General features: G+C 43.5%; 1 protein-coding gene and 1 long non-coding RNA gene across 9 annotated transcripts in view; one reads left to right on the top strand and one right to left on the bottom strand.

The window, feature by feature from the left end:
- Positions 1-7070: 7070 nt before the first annotated feature.
- On the bottom strand, positions 7071-9602 carry LOC117237556. Its single transcript, XR_004494027.1, has 2 exons — positions 8780-9602; positions 7071-8708 (listed from the first exon to the last, which is right to left on the bottom strand). It is a non-coding gene; the product is annotated as an uncharacterized LOC117237556 (long non-coding RNA).
- Positions 7737-14181, top strand: part of LOC117237555 (protein tramtrack, alpha isoform) — a 40864-nt gene continuing 34419 nt past the window's right edge. For 5 of the 8 annotated variants that reach the window (XM_033501635.1, XM_033501636.1, XM_033501634.1 and 2 more), the window contains exon 1: positions 9734-10037. The gene's annotated coding sequence lies outside the window, so the exon portion shown is untranslated. Of the gene's footprint in view, positions 8469-9733; positions 10038-10973; positions 11232-14181 lie in introns of those variants that run through there. The other 3 variants (XM_033501633.1, XM_033501631.1, XM_033501632.1) reach the window with 3 other exon arrangements.

Raw genomic sequence — 14181 nt, 5'->3', positions numbered from 1 at the left:
CGCAGCGCTCAGCATATTTTTTTACGATCCGTACGCCCACCTGCGAGAACAGTTCGATGAAGGAACGGGGAATTTTCGAGCTGTTCCGAGGACTACCACTGTAACTGCTTTGGTCGTTAGACGCCTACTATTGCATCGAACTTAGAAAAGAGCATCGGATGCATTCCTTCTTCTCTTTCAAGGGCTAGTCGTGTTATTCTTTTTATAGCGATGTTTAGGTGGACGTGATCAGAATTTACGAGTTTGTCGTGCATTTTAATCTTATTTTATCTTCTATCGGCATTAGGTGAAAAAATGAAGAAAATTCGAAATAAATTATGTAAACAACGCAACTTTTATATTATAGGAGTGAATATTTCTAATTTAGTATTATTTATATCATAAAATTTTTAGCCAATAAACTTACCTTGCGAGCAACTGCGAGAACTTGCGAGAACTATCTTCGTATTTCCTTTCTATTAATCTTTTCTTTTCTCTCCTTCGTGACCTTTAGATTCAACGAAGGAATTTAAAAATTTTGCTTAGACGCAATTAAATCCGTATATACAAATTACCGCGGAATTCAACCGAGTGATAGGGTGAAGCGAGGTTTACTTAGGAATGGTTCCTAGTTCTTTCGTTTATACGGGGTTGTTGAGGAACTGTGATCGTCGGGAACCAGGGCATTGACCCTCACTGCCACGCCACTCCCACACCGCATTACGTCAGGCTACGTCCACTGCATCCTGCTCATCTTCTCGACGTTTTATGAGGGCTTTGCTACCCGCGAGTATTCACGGAGCGGGGTTGCGGTTCGCGTAATCCTTCCGTGTTCTCTGAACTTATCAATTCTAAGAAAGAAAGAAGAAAACAAAGTTTGAAACTCGAGCAAATAGAAGAGACGTTAGGTTGATTAGAACGTTCCTCGGAACAGTTACCATTCTTGTTCTTGGCTCGCTGAACCGAGGAAGTCAAACAGCACCAGATACAGGAGAACAAGATGTGCATGTGTTTAGTAGAGGCAATGCCCTTCTTTAAGGGCGATGATATAAGATAAAATGATATCTTTATCGCATACGACAGTAGCTATCGAACACAGAAGAACAATGTCGATATATTTGATTTGGACACGCGCATACGCACACAAACACACGTCCAGAGACCCGTACGAATACATTAATTTTAGAATAGTACCGCGTACCATGATCACCTTCGACTTTGGTCCTGTGGAGAAAGTATCCGAATAATCATGGGGACTCCCTAAACGTCGTCTCAAAATGATCATACATGCCGTAGCTAGTCAAGTTGCTTGGTGGACCAAAGGGAGCCGCTGGTACTGGTGATGGTGCTGCTACAGCAACAACCTGTTGCAACCACCCCGACACGCCATAGCCAGCGGGAGACGTCCAACTGGTCCGGAGCAAACTAAGAAGCTACATAACCATTGGCAGCCGAGTTTCTCGTTTACTCCGGTGGACCTGTGCCATTTAAGACTAATACGCTATCGTTTTCAATATTTACTGTATCTAGTAACACAAATTATCGGCCCTATTGTTATAATAATAATTTTAATATTTCTTAAAACACACGAACCGCAAACGGCGAAATTTAAAAAATTGATATGTACAATATAAAGTATTTCGCTGAGAAATAGTTCTTTGTTTTAATAAAAAGTCGATTATGTATGGCAATGGGGAAACAGGTGTATAGATATCGCTGTTAGGTTAAAGTATCTTTAGTAATCCTGTATCGATTGGATTTAGATCTTCCTGAATCAAATTGAAATTGGCTTTGCTACCTGTCTATCTACTTTACCTGCGGCCTTTTAGGGTACCGAGGGGGATACGAAATAAAAGAGTACGAGAGAAACAGAGAGGCAGGAACGAACAAAGGGCGTATTCACGCGTCAAAAGTCACCACAGCGTGACGATAGGGTGGTCCATGGAGAGACCTGTAGGACCTACTTTGGTATTTCTGCGGCATAGCACTTGTCGCGCATTTATTCCTCTCGCTTTACGAGCTTCGCTGTGCATCTACGTGACTGGTTATCCCGCGACCAACTTTGAAAAATGTTAAAACTTCCAGGCTCAAGTGGAAATTTATTCGAACGATCAACAGAAAGATAATATAATGTAATATATGTATTTTTCATTTATATGCTGTTTGCTCTTGGTTTATCGAACAGTATGTAAATTCTTTACCAAAAAAGGTCTTTAAGTTATACGAGATAGTATAGTGAGAAGTCGAAAAGATAGGGCTGAAAAGAAACGAGAGAAAAGTCAGTTCTTTAGTAGGTCAACGGCGATGTTGTTCCTTCCCTTCGGAGATTACGTCATCGCGCCTCCCAACTCGCGCCCGCTCAGCCAACACTGCACGTATCGCGCTAGTTGGTGTATGTGAAGATATGTCATACATGTGTACCAGCTCTGTTCCTACGTGTGTACTTGACCACCCACCCGTCCACCCACTTAGAGAACTATGGCTATGTTTTAACATACCAGGTGTCAGTCACGTTTGAATTTAAGCTCTAGTCATACGAAACACAAATATGAACCACTTATACGACATTAAACATTTGTCGGAACTATCTTTTATCTTTTATCTCTAATTGAAAGATCATTCGAATTTTTCGACGGTTTTAATAATGAAAGAAATATAATTTTCGTATTCAGGTATACATACATAACTGTTGGGAGCGATGTAGCCAGTGGTAAATTTACCACTCACTTTCAGAACAGCACTATTCTGAATATTGAGCGCGAGATCGATGTGCCACGAGGGTTTACGTTTCTATGCGTGAGACTGGTGAAAAGGAAGAACCAGGGAAGAACGGTGGGAGAGGTATGCGGGTCGGGGTCGAGTCATGCATATCGATGACGACTTGTATGAATTTTTCATAGTCTTTTACAATTTGAAAAGCTGTTTGGCCTGAGTTTATGGTTCTATAAACCCAGTGACCCCGGCGGTGGATCTGCTTCACGATCTTTGTACCGATGCCGTCTCATCGTGCTTCGAACTAACTGTTTACGGTCGGTTCGACTGGTTCCAAATGGTCGAGTCGGAGGAAGATTCCGCGATCAACGAGAGGATTCGTGGCGTGCACTTCCTCCTCTCCTTTCTCGATATAGGTGCATAGCAATTCACCATTGATACACTGGCTGATAGACAAAAAAAGTACGTTCCTTCGTGTAGAGTAACGCGTCGCAGCAATGGAAAGAAAACAGAAAGGAAAATGAAAGGAGATGGTGACGGTTAGTACCTACAGTGGGACGGGGGAGGGTGAGTGGTGGGGGTAAGGGAAAGAAGGTTGGGGTGCAAGAAGAGTTGGGAGGAAAGAGACGAGCGAGGAGTGAAAGATATTGGTAATCGAGGAATCCGGGAACCCAGAACCGTTCGAACGGTTGGCTGCCGCAGACGCAAGGTCGTTGTCCTTGGGGGATCAACGACCCCTCGATGAGGGATGGCGTGGTGGGGATATATATACACCTCCCCATCCATGACGCCGCCGTCTGGGTATAAGGGCGCCTCCAGGTTGGGTTAGACCTAGGGTTAGATTTAGAAGTCAGGAATAGGGATGCGGATAGTCACGTAGGTGCATGGGCAGATAGCTGAGTGGAGGGGGCGGAGGGAGACAGAGAGAAGGGAACAGGCAGAGGGAAAAAAGCTGAAAGGCAGCCCGGGGATAGAAAGTGTATGTTGGGTGGTAAGGCAGGAGGGCGCTGTGAGAGAGGTACAGGGATAGTCGCGTTGCGACGACAGGTTCGTAACCGAAAATACGGCACATAGGACCAGGAGGTTCGATCGTAGGGGTAGAAAGTTTTATCTTTCGGTCGGAGAGTCTCGTAACCACCTGTTGGGGTGGTGATTCCGCTCGAAAGCCATTGGAAATATTTTACTAGCCCTTTACTTTCGACATCGAATTAATCTCGAATATCCTGCGGCTTCGTTGTGCCTTGATAGCGCACCTTTGAGTTTCTCGAACGACAGAAAGTGGAAAATGGATATACATTATACACACATATATATATATAGAGAGAGAGAGAGATGCGAACAGTATCGAGAAGGGAAGGAAACGTGTTTTCGAACAATTGTCAGGAATACTTAAATTTTTCTACGTTTTACTTTTCATTCTTCTGAAGAAGAAGTTTTATAATTGCATCCCAGTGATCGGAGTAAATCATGGCATCGACAGATATTCTACTTATTCCTGGTCACTTATTTCGATCTTTCGCTTTTGCGTTTTCTTCCCGAGGCGACTGAACAGGAAGTGTTTCTTGCGAGGTACCTGTCGCCGGAAGGACCCGAACTCGAGGTGTCACGGTCCGTAAGGGCCGTGAGAGTGCAGGACGATAGGTGGATCCTTTCTGGACACAGCAGAACAGAGCAGGGCAGGCGAGGCCAGGGAGCAATGTCCCTTCGAGTCATCCCCTTCCTAACGTATATGTAAGGTATGCACGCCGTTACTCGCCTCCACGGTTACTGACTCTTTTTATCGAACGACAGACTTTTTTACGATTCCTTTCTAACTTCCCCTTTTGAAACGTTAACCCTCTTCGCTATGTCTGTCTGTGATTTCTCTTTTTCTTTCTTTCTTTTTTTTTTCTGGAAAAGCCAGCTATCAATTTCTATTCGACGTTATACGTTCAAGAACAAAGTATAATCGTTCGAGACAAGAATCGGGGAACAATGGTACCGTTATTCATTAGTTACAGTTTAAGTACTCCACTTACTAATCGCGCACTTTTCATGAGAATTCAAGTAAAATGGAATAAAGCATCGTCTAAAATGAATGGAAGGAACGACAGCCTGACCGTTTCCTTCTGCTCGTGGTTTCTTGGAATATCCTTTGCGGTCGGCAATGGATAAGGATATCTGCTTTGAACTCTGAACAACTGTCCGTCCGGCCGAGTCATGCTTCGCCAGGAAACTCGATGAAATCTCATCAGCGTATCTCGCCCTTTCTATTTGCGTTGACCTCAAAAACTCTAACGTTGACCTTAAAAGGGCCTCTCTTCAATCAGCACGGGGAACCACTGTACTTTCCAGAGCAAATAGGAAAAATATCGTTTACGCCTCTTAGGGTGTAGCTGGCATGATAAGATAGTCACTGCTGTCGCAGCGCATACATGTATACGTGATATTAAGGAAGGAGATAGAGGAAGAGGCATGGTTTAGATTTCTGTTATATATCTATCACATCGTTTTTTTATGCTATTGCTATTTTCGTTATATTTCCAAAACATCGATTCGACATTCTACAAACAAATAGAGATTGTACACTCGATCGGTATCCTCGGAGATCGTATGACATTATTGAATGACGAAATAAAAAGGAACGGGGGACGCCCTATATACAACATCTCTGTCTGTCTTTCCTTCTCTTCAATGGTCCTAATTAGGTACATACAGTGTACACACACGACTGTATTGCGACATACCAGTACCGTTCCAACTGGAAACCATATGCGACGGGGGGTTAAGTGTCGTCTTAACCTCCTTTCAGTGTTTGAATTCCTAAATCGACACCGATATCTATGTAAAAATTAGCTTTCCGTGTTTTTTATTTTCTCGGGTCTAATTTGCTGTTTATGTTAGATTTCTAATGGGTATATTATTTTATTTACTTTCATTATACCATAAAATTAATAACGTAGTAAGATACAACCATACACCAACTGACTACATTGTTAATTCAATAAGGTTGAGTAGTTGTATGTGAAAACGTTCTACTTCTCATTTTACCATAAATCACAATATTTTTTTCGTTTTAGAGTTACTAGAAAGTGTGGCAACCGCGATACTATCATACCGTAACCTGTCACCCTTGACCATGTGATTAGCTATACTCCACCTTCGGCACTAAGAAGTACATGTATGTAAATCATAATGTAAATTCACATATGGTTGTCTCATCATAAATATCCGAACTGAACACATGTCCAATTTTGGTGTTCAGAAACGTACGAAGATATGAAGACTGTGATTGACAATTCTAGCCTCCCACGAACGTATCTTGTAAATTTCCATATGCATATCATTAACCCAAAATTAATTAATTTTCCTCCTTCCTAACGGAGTTGTTTATTTGAATAGAGTTAAAAAATAGGATATCACATATGCAAGTATATAACTGAATTATTAATTAAATAATATTACAATGTGTACAATTTATATTATATCGCATATTTTTTTGTAGGTTTCGTTTTATTTCTGTTTTACATTCCGACAATTTTCTTGGCTTTAAATATACCTAAATGTAGCATAGAGTATAATTGAGATCTGCAGGAATTGAGAGCACATCCCTGATCTTAATTATAACATTGTGGTCATGGTGGTGGCGGGCAGAGAACCGCGCAAGTGGCTTTTCGAGTATGAAAGGATCGTTGTGCTATACATCTAACGGGCAGCCACGAGCCTTAAAGGCGAGGCAAGGGCTTGGCTTTAGCTAAGAAGTCGGTTGGCCATCGAACGACGTTGCTAGTCGTTTCTCAACCCTTTCGTGGTTACGTCACGTTAAAAAAGCTATTTGGGGTCAACACCCCGCTGCAGCGACACGTGTAGTACTCCTCGACTCTGTCTCTCCGCGTCCTCCCTCGACCCTCTCCGCCGTCCTCTTTTCCCTGGTATATGAAGGCAACCGTCTCCTCTCTGCCTACTCCTCGCGATTCCCGACGCCATTGCTGCCACCTCCTCCGATAGTATCCCTTCTACTCGACTTAGTTTCCACTGGATTTCTAAGTTCCCTAGATACTAGCTGAGCCTGTGTTCTAGCCGCGCACGAAGGAACGTCGTTCCACAGGCACTTTACTGGCCGAATCGTCGCGGCTATCAACGGACAGACAGTTCAAGGCTGTCAAAAGATCAAGAGACTACGGTCGACACCCTGTTTATTCATGAGTTACGTTATGATGGTATTAATTTGGGGATCGTAAAAGAAAAATAGCACGGTAGTGTGTTATATGGAAAAGATGTTTGGAGAACTGCGCGAAATCACGTAGATACACTCCTGCCGCTATAAATTAGGAAAAACCAAGATTTCTGATAAGATAAGGTATATCGGATCAGAATAGCTTGTAAGAAAAAACAGTTACTGATAGATATTATTTGTATGTTGGTATTTGTTTCAAAAGATAACCAAAATCGGTCGTACATATCGAAGAAGAAATTTGCTTTGGTACATATATACTTATACGTATATATGTATTGTAAAGGAATACAGTATGATGAAGCATAGCAGGGAAGCCATGAGATTAGAATGGACTAATACGCAGCCCCAAGCGATACAGCCCTGGCCGTGGGCGCGCTAGCAGTAGGAGAGCCAACCAAGTTTCTTTAAAACCGCGTCGACGTAGTAGAATTAGCACGCTGGTCTTGCTAGAGCGAAACCAAGGACACTAGAGGAATACAGCAGAGAGGAAGTAACAGCAGCAACAGCGGTGGAGTGGCCTACGGTGGTGGTTACAGTGGCGGTAGCGGTGGCGGCAACTAGCAGAGGAATCGAATCATCGTGTGGCGGCGTCAGCGGCGGTAGCGAGTAGAGTCAAATCATCGTGGCGCGGCGTCGACGACGAACGACGACGACAGCGGCAGCGGCGGTGGCGGCGGCGGCGGCGGCGGCAGTGTCGGCGGTGGTGGTGATGGTGGTGGTGGCGGCGGTGACGGCGGCGATAGCTCCCCTTTACCCCGACCCACGTTGTCTACGTGTATGTCTCTACCTCTTTACCCCGTCACCGCTGGTACCGTCCCCGCCGTACCTACCGCCCCCACCTCAGCTCCGCCACCGACAGACGATCCCTCCGTTCCCGCGTGCTCTGTTCTCCCCTGCCCGACTCTGAGACTCTCCGGAGCTTCCCCTTCCAGCGACTTTTTTTGTCCGTATACGCCTCGTCCATCGCGACAAGGCAGCTTCAAGCCTTTTTATCAGTCGACCGAAAAGATCCGTGGGGATCCTTCCGCGGCAGCGCCCCGCGTATCGCTTCCAGCCAACCCTCGTGTGTTGGAAACGCGTTACCTCGTGGTATACGATACATACATGTATTTTTCGTTTGAAGTACCAACCGAATTTTCATCGTTCATATTTTACTTCACTTTCTGCACTCGACATTATGTTTAAGGGAGTACAAAGTAAAAGCGCGGGAAACAATCAGTGACTTGGCTCTTTCGTCGTTTTAAATCGATCGTATCGATAAAGATAGTGAGCATCGTATAATAAAAGCTTCCGATAATGAAGTCGTTTCGACATTATTGTAGTGGTGTAGAATACGCGTGTCGGGGTAAACGTGTCAAGGTGCCGTCAGCGTAGCGCAACGATTCCGGTGACGACACGCAACCAACACACATTGATTCAACGAGGAAATCAGACGAAGGTGCATTTATTTCCATAGCAACGTGACGACACTCGGATTCTTGTCCACGGATACGCAACAAGCCTCGAGGTACGAAGCGGAAGCTGAACCAGCGACAAACTACTACCAGGATACGCAAATGTGGTTGGTACTTGTACATTTGCAGCTCAGAAGTTGAGAAACAGCCTCGTGGCGGAGAGCGTTTGTCTCTTTCTATCATTCACTACTACTTGGCGAGTCTGTACAGAAAAAAGTGCGCAGACGCAAATCGTGGTTGCGTGTGTAACTCACAACGCATCTCCTCCACAGCCGTCTTATTACATTCGTGAGTTTCTTTCCAAGCCCCCTATGCCCAACCCCTGGTATTTTTCTACTCGATCATCCCTGAAACGAAACGTAGTTCTCGATTATGAATCTCTGTTCTGGATGTGTCGTCATCCTTGCCCTTTGCTTACCGTATAGCTTTAATCTCTTTTTTTTCTTTAACATTTAAAATCACATTAACGACAAATAGAAGGAAAAAATAACAAAAGAAAGATGAATGAGATATCACGTTGCAAGTCCGTAACATAATCCGTGTGGCTCTATTTTAAAAACTTGAACAGAAACTCCGTGCCCCTTTAACCCGCATTTTCCTTTATCAAAATAATACGACAAGCGATAAGCGACTGTCGCAACCGCTGGAACCGCACATGACGTCGTCAATGGGTAACAACTTTGCGAGTAGTTGCACGAGCTCGTGGCGACTTTGCCAGAACGAGTGCGCAGTAACACGACGTAAGAAGTAGCTAGGAGGTAGAGAGGGAGAGGGTGTGTTCGAGAAAGAAGCCCGAGGAACGAGGGCGTATAGGCAAGGGGAGATGGTAGGTTTAAGGAAAGGTAGAGAGAAGGAGAAGTTGGTCACAACCGTGAGAACAAAGGGGCGAAAATAAGTGCCCTTTTTGGAGGGTGATCGAGGGTGAGGAGCAAGAAAGAGGAAGACGAATTGAGAGAGATTGCGTTTGTGTAGGTTTCGAAGAAGATAGAAAGAGAAGGCGATGGTTAGTAAGAGAGAGAAAGAAGTCAGGCGATTCGTTCCTTGCGGGCTAAGGAAAGAGTGGGAGAATCGGTGCGAGAGAGATAAAGTGCGAGAAAGAAAGAGAAATTAGAGAAGTGCGAGTGCGAGAGAGGGGAACCGAGAAGGACGAAACGCGCAGGATGAGGCGAGAGGGAGTAGAGGGTGTCGCAGACCTAGGGAAGGGAGGAGTGCGTGACGAGGAGGGTGAGAAGGTGGGGGATTTAAGGAGAGGGTGAAGGGTGTAGTGGGGACTATTGGGTAGGTGGCGGTGGTAGGATTGCGGGAGATTGTGCGCGGCTCAACTTCGGTGGTTCGGTTGAACGAGGGCGCGCAAACGGGCGGGTGTCGTGAGCGTTGCAAAGCGGTGAAGGGTACCACGAACGGAAAGCACGGTCGTGGCGCTAGGCGGGCGTAGGCGAGGTTCCGTGACGGCCGTTCGGTGGCGCAGCAGGAATTCCCAGCACGGCAGGCACCGGGTTGGTCAGCTACGTGGTGTTCGTGCGCTCTCTCTATCGGTGTGTATATGCGCGATTTGCCCCGAGTCCGCGCCTCGACTTGATGACATGGCGTCCTAGCGCTGCACGGGCGAAGTCGTACGTCCTCGGTGGAGAGGCTCTCACCCCGTCGTCGAATCAGCCGCATCCCAGGATGCCAAGGTAAGTCGACGTGGTGTATAGTGTAAATTCTCAAAAGTATCGTGTATTAAGTAGAATCGTGCTGCTATCGAACTCGGGTGTCATCGGGAAAAACCGGGCGGTGTCGATAAGGTGAAAACGTTTCGTGCGCCTCGAGCTCATTTCATCAAACCAGGTAGGGTCGTTGCCATCGTGCTTACCCTATGAATCGATATTACCAGTGCCGAAGAGAGGACGCTTCTTTCTCTCTCACTTTCTTAGCGCTTTCTCCCTTTTTATTTGTGCATCTATCTTTCGCTTTTTGCCTCTCGTTTTATTCGCCCCTCGTTCCCTTCATTTCACAATTCGTGTCGTGTGTTCTTCGTTATCGTTGTTGCTGTCTTCGTCGTCGACATCACCATCACTACTATCACCCTCGCTATCGTTGTCATCGTCATCATTATCGTCGTCGTCGTCATCGTCATCCCAGTTGCTGTGTGGTGTACTTTGAATCAAAAGTGTTTGCCAGTGCTTCATATGTTTATACGCTCACGTTTATGTGTGTGAACGTGCGCGCCACGGTGCGATATTGTGTATGTACACGTAGGAAGGGTTAACGCAGTAAGAGGAACAGAGAAAGAAAACGTTCACGGGGTAAAAAGAAAGAGGTTAGTTTCGCAATTTCTCGGAAAAACATGGAAAAAAGTGAAGTACGCATAAGGAGGAGGATACTACGTGGCTTATCGACGCATCGACGACAGCGTGCCTCTCGACGTGGATTTTCGCTTGGCGAGAGAGGGTTGCGTAAATCTTCTCTCCCTTCTCCTTCCCTCGTCTCTTGGAATCACTCTGTCTTCCTCGTGCACTTTGTCTCTCTCTCTCTCTCTCTCTTTTCCCCCTCTCTGTCTTTTTTATTCTCTCGAACGTGTGTCGCGGTCGGACATGGCGCTGCCCATAGGCGCCGATACGCCCCGGGGTGTCGAGGCTGACTCGACTCGAGTCGAGTCGTTCGTTCGTCCATCCGCCGGCCATCCTCCCCCTTGTTGTGTTCATTCAGCTGCTAGTTCCCTAGTCCCAGTAATACCTTTGCAGTTGCTTCCCTGATGAGGGAGCGTCATTGTTACTGTCGTTCGTGTTCACTTCCTCTTAGTGATTTCCCCCGTCTATATCGTATTTTCTCATTTGACTAATATAGCCTTCGGTTTAGATTGCAATCGTTACCACATACCATAACAGGTGAGTTGTGTACACATACCTTACTCGTCTCCGTAAACGCGCGAGATCGGATCAGTGCCACAGCCTCGAGTTCGAGCACGTGTCAGAATGTGCCTTTCGGTCGGCAGTCGACAGTGTCACCACCCGTGCGTTAATTAATCTCTCCGTTCTTATATCGTGGTGAAAAATTATGTAACTTGTGCTACATCGGGGTGTATAAAAAAATAGAAAGGAGTAAGAAAACGCTATTCGGTTGTGCAAATTGTTCGTAATCGATAAAAGAAGGCCTTGCGATTAAGTAAGTTTGTGGATGGAAGTGGAGTAGATGGTGACATACACGTATATCAGCGTATTACAGGTGCATTGTGCATAATTGTGATGTATTTATAACCTATGCTTCCACTTGCAGTTTTGCGATTCGCTTCGATATGTTTTCATCGTCTTCGTTTAATGCTGTGTGAAATATCATCAGAATTATTTTAAAAATTCGTGAAAGCATTTACTTTTTGAGGTGAATTTTATTTCCGTGTCTTCAACTTTGTGGGTGATCCAAAATTTTGTCCAACTATTTGTATCCCATTTGGATTTGTTTACTTCTTTAACAGTGTTTCCCATTTCTTGAAAATCATTAAATTCATATATATATATATATTTTTTTTTGCCAAAAGATTAGAATCGTGAGTACATCGTATAAGAATTCAAAGTGCACATTTACCGTTATTCGTCGAGCCAAGTTATCTCAAACAGGGATTCGTTGTTATCTTTGAGATATAGACATACTTGAACAAAGATTGTACCTAGCTTACAAAATTGTGTTGTATAATTTCTCAACAGCTATCTCTCGTAATACGCATAAAATATATACACTTGTTTCATCACGTAAATTTATAGATGCAAATAATTAACATGCTTCCAAAAGTTACATCTTCGTTACATTTGTATCGCATGATTTTTAAATACACGTGAAAAAATGTCAGGAAAGAAAAAAGCGTTCATCTATTGACCTCCCGCCAAGTGAAATAACCTAACACCCAGCCACGTGGTTTGGACACGTGGTGTCTCCACTGGTCTATATTATTCCATTTTGGATAGTGTATTAGTTTCTTATCTGTTGGTTTTACATGTGTTACATTAATGTCAAAGTTATACGCCTATAAAATATAATTTAAAAAACGAATGTTTTAAATCATTTTCTATTGAGACAAATGTTGCAAATGCCTGTATTGTTCATGCGTTATTTAAAAACGATACTGTCTATTTTTTTTACTATCAGGTAAAGAATTATGTATATTGACAGCATTTTGCGATTGAATATTGTTTAGCATCTGATGGTGAATTGACTAATACTTAGTTTATTCGAAGAAGTGAGGAAACGTATACATTTTTGTCGAAATTTATTTCCATAATGTTGTGTCTGAAAACTACATTGTGAATCACGGAAACGTTTGAAAAAAAAATGATATAACCTGCACATAAGCGACAAGTGTTAGCTTGTGCACTGAAGCTCAACATATTCGTACCCACGTGTGTTTCGATGAGAACTTACATGGAACTTCCTGCGGGTTCCTGATTAAAGTAGCGTGACGATTTTATCATGGTACCCGCGAGGGGTTGAAGCGTCGATTATAATGGTGATGATGGTGGCCGTTCGCATGTTATAGGGAGAGTTATACTAAATAACTGTATACCCTAGAAAGTATCTTTTGTGATGTTAATAATTTGTTAATTTACTAATGTGACAAGTATCATTTGTTAACTCAGAATGAATCGATAAGTGCTATATATTGACCTTCGTTTATTCAAACTTCCCGCACATCTAGATGTTGGTCGATAATATAGATTACTACCTTTGCGATACACTGTCTATTCTGTTAGAGGGTTATGTCAGCAGGTTATTCGAAAAAAGACGATTGAATAAGAAACATTTTTGCCAATAGAGGAACATTTTTGACATTTGGTTAATCAAAAAATATATTTTGTGCTTGTACGTTTTCAATCATGTGAAATATTTTTGTGGTGAACAAACTTGAGAAACGGTGGTAACTCGTTAATTGTTGTTACGATAGAACACGTAGGAATAAAACTTTGCTGAACGCGTGTTTCACATTACGTTTCGTATTTTTTAAATTGTCGATAATGTTAAGATGAAGTAAGCTTTAAATTACTTTAGCATAAGATAGTATGAATTACCAATTTCTATTTTATGTGCAAAAAAACGTGTATACGATCTTCGTGCGCCTGCGCATTCGTGTAACGGTGATGACTGTGCAACGTGCTGCCTCTCCCTGTACTCCCCATCCGTTGTTCCTTTTATTACGTGTGTGGATTACGACTGCGTGGTCGTCAGGATATATCCATTACAAGAATGTCGAGCTCCGACAGCAGTTTGCATTTTTGCCAACTGGTTGCAGTTTTGATTCTCATGCAGATATAGTATGATACATTTGTGTTTTCGTTAATTGCTCAAGAACCCTAAATCTTTCTGGAAAACAATGGTGCTGTTACTTTTTCAGCGACACTAGGCTAGTATATTTCAAACGGGTACTTCTCGAACTATATTATTCCATTTCTCGGTTGATCGGCAGAAAAGGTCGACTGATAGTAAATATATGAAGAGATACAAAGGATTTAACTTTATATGTTAATCATCATAATGTGGTGACATACATTCTAGCTATATAATCTTCTCAATAGTGACGAATACTTCACCCTGTTTGCATTCTATTGTTGCATATTACACGTCACATTGTGTATAAGGGGTCAGTTACTTTGATAATGGTCCGCAGTAATAGATTCCGAGAGTAACGTTTCGAAGTATGTATTTATTTTCCGCTGGTCGTTCTTTTGTCTGAATCTCCTTTATCCTTGGAATGATTCACCGGGGATGGTGTGTCAACAACAGTCCGGTCGGTCTAAACTGGACGTCGTAGAGCAAGAGTCGGGTATACCTGCACCTGTTTTCATAACACCA

This window comes from Bombus vosnesenskii, unplaced genomic scaffold (assembly GCF_011952255.1).
Source record: "Bombus vosnesenskii isolate JDL3184/JDL3185 unplaced genomic scaffold, Bvos_JDL3184-5_v1.1 scf7180000013379, whole genome shotgun sequence".
In the NCBI taxonomy this organism is placed as follows: Eukaryota; Metazoa; Arthropoda; class Insecta; order Hymenoptera; family Apidae; genus Bombus; species Bombus vosnesenskii.
This window is presented reverse-complemented; position numbering and strand designations above follow the sequence as displayed.